Source organism: Penaeus japonicus, unplaced genomic scaffold (assembly GCF_977035675.1).
Source record: "Penaeus japonicus unplaced genomic scaffold, GWHDUDI00000001_assembly GWHDUDI00000004, whole genome shotgun sequence".
Classification (NCBI taxonomy): domain Eukaryota; kingdom Metazoa; phylum Arthropoda; class Malacostraca; order Decapoda; family Penaeidae; genus Penaeus; species Penaeus japonicus.
This window is the reverse complement of record NW_028234406.1, coordinates 31,022,901-31,025,400: the sequence shown is the minus strand read 5'-3', so window position 1 is coordinate 31,025,400 and position 2,500 is coordinate 31,022,901. Positions and strand designations below refer to the sequence as shown.

At 42.1% G+C, this 2,500-nt stretch overlaps 1 protein-coding gene across 1 annotated transcript in view; it reads right to left on the bottom strand.

The window, feature by feature from the left end:
* Positions 1-2,500, bottom strand: part of TfIIFalpha (transcription factor IIFalpha) — a 22,081-nt gene that overhangs the window by 1,444 nt on the left and 18,137 nt on the right. The window lies entirely within an intron of this gene.

Sequence of the window (2,500 nt, the reverse complement as noted above, 5' to 3'; positions counted from 1 at the left end):
TGCTTTGTACCTATTAGTGTTATTTATTAATTATTTTTTACAATTATACTAAGATTAATGAATGTATTTAGTGACAAATTATGAAAATCACCACTATAATTACTATAACAATTAGTTTAAAATTTCAAACACTCACTCTTGGCATCAGCAGGACAGAAAGCCTATAATATCTATTAACCCACTGCGTACGGGTGTCATGACATACATGACGTAGGAGCTTTGGCCTGACGACGGGCGTCATGACGTACATGGCGTTCGGGGATTTTGGAATACTATGCTATTTTATTGTGCTATGAAAAAGGAATGAGTGATAGAGGCTACTGCAAGTCATAATGACTATAATTACCGTAATACCGTGTTAGCTTATCTGTGAAAAACCTAGATGGCACAACTTTTTCCTGCACCAGCAGGAGAGAGAGCCTTGAATGGCTCAATCCACGGTCTCTAGCAAGCCACTGTCTTATAGAGCGATGGCACACACTAAAGTTGTGAAACCTTGCTAAAATACCGCGAATGAAGGATGTGCAGGCAGAACGAGAAGAGGAAGTGACTCATCCATACCAGAGTATAAAGGTGCTCCTGTGCATTATGGATGCCTTTATTGTGGCACTCACAGTCACAAGCACAGGTTTCATTCCTCTTATCTACCTCTTCTTGTTATTCTTTAATTGTAGAGGGGTGTATTATGTTTAGTTTCTTCAGACCGCACAAAAATACGAAAATAAAGTTGTCTTTTGTCCTCCATAAAACAGGGCAATCTTCTATCAACATTGAGTATAAAGGAAATATGAGCTAATATGGCATTATATGCTACATTTTAGTCAAACTGCAGCCACTGATAGTGCCTGTTATATGGCACTTTTTAAGTCTCTAAACTCAATAAAACTCACAAAATGAACCAAAACACAAAAAACGCTCTGGTTTTCAAGAATGATAAAGAGAGTGGGAATATTCAAATTATAATGCTTCAAGCAGTCTGTCTTTAAAATAAAGCTTATCCTGGAGGCTGGGCAAGCAAATTTATCCCCGTCTGCAATGGGTTAACAGTTTAACCCAAGCATATGCTACAAAGAGTGATGACACTCAATAAGATGCTGACTTCCAGCTCTAAAGTACAGGGGCAATGAAGAGTGTGGAGGCAGAATGAAAAGAGGAAGGTGAATCAGAGCATGTGCTGCAGCTGCAATGTGACCTTGTGCCAGTTTGGCTGGTTTGTAATGTGGAACTCACAGCACAAAACACCAGTCACCTTCTGCTCCTCCATCTCCGTATTTTATTGTTTCTTTCATATTTGTTCACAAGAGTAAAAAAAATAAAGGTTGATATGGGCTACAAACTACAATTCTAGTCAATTACAATACTACAGAGGGAGAGAGAGAGTGTGTCACCTTGCCATATCAATCATTAATTCATATTTTATGTTTGTTATTATTATTATATCTACTGAATATTTACATATATATATCTACCACACACATGCATGCATATTCAAAGTAGCCTTGTTGCTTCTCCTCTTTCTTACTGTCATGTTAGACATACCAGTGCTGTTTTGTCTTTTACTTTGCAAGAGCTATGTACACATGTAACACTTCCTTCTCATTACATGTCACACATGTGATTTGCACATATCCTCATACAAATCATACAATGTGGTAGGGAGTCTCCTCTTGGGGAGCATAGGAGCAACACATCGCTTCTCGGAGGAGCAGTAGCCCCACACTACAACACACTCTGTTCAAGCTGGAGTGATAAATGAACTAAACTACATCAGAGTGAGAAAACATGTGAAAGAGAGAGAGAGAGAGAGAGAGAGAGAGAGAGAGAGAGAGAGAGAGAGAGAGAGAGAGAGAGAGAGAGAGAGAGAGAGAGAGAGAGACTAGAGAGAGAGAGAGAGAGAGAGAGAGAGACAGGAGGAGAGAGTGAGAGAGAGAGGTGTGGGAGAGAGAAAGAGAGAGATAGAGAGAGAGAGAAAGAGAGATGCGAAGACTGCGGGCAGAGTGTGAGAGAGGGAGAGAGGAGAAAGGAGGAGAGAGAGAGAGAGAGAAAGAGAGAAAAGATTGGTAGAGAGGAGAGAGAGAGAGAGAGAGAAGAGCGGTGAGAGAGAGGGACAGAGAGAAAGAGAGGAGAGAGAGAGATGCGAGAGAGAGAGGATGAGAGAGAGAGAGAGAGGGGGGTGAGATTGAGAGAGAGAGAGTTGAGAAAAAAAAAGATTGGAGGAGGGAGGAATGAGGAGAGAGAGCGAATGAGAGAGAGATGAAGAGAGAGAGAGAGAGAGGAGGCGTGAGAGAGAGTGAGAGAGAGAGAGAATTGAGAGAGAGAGAGAAAGAGATGAGAGAGAGAGAGAAGAGTAGAGGAGAGAAAGAGAGAGGAGAGAGAAAGAGAGCAGAGAGAAGACGAGAGAGAGAGAGAGGGGGAGCGTGAGAGAGAGAGGGGGAGCGCGAGAGAGAGAGGGGGAGCGCGAGAGAGAGAGGGGGAGCGAGAGAGAGAGAGAGAGGAGAGA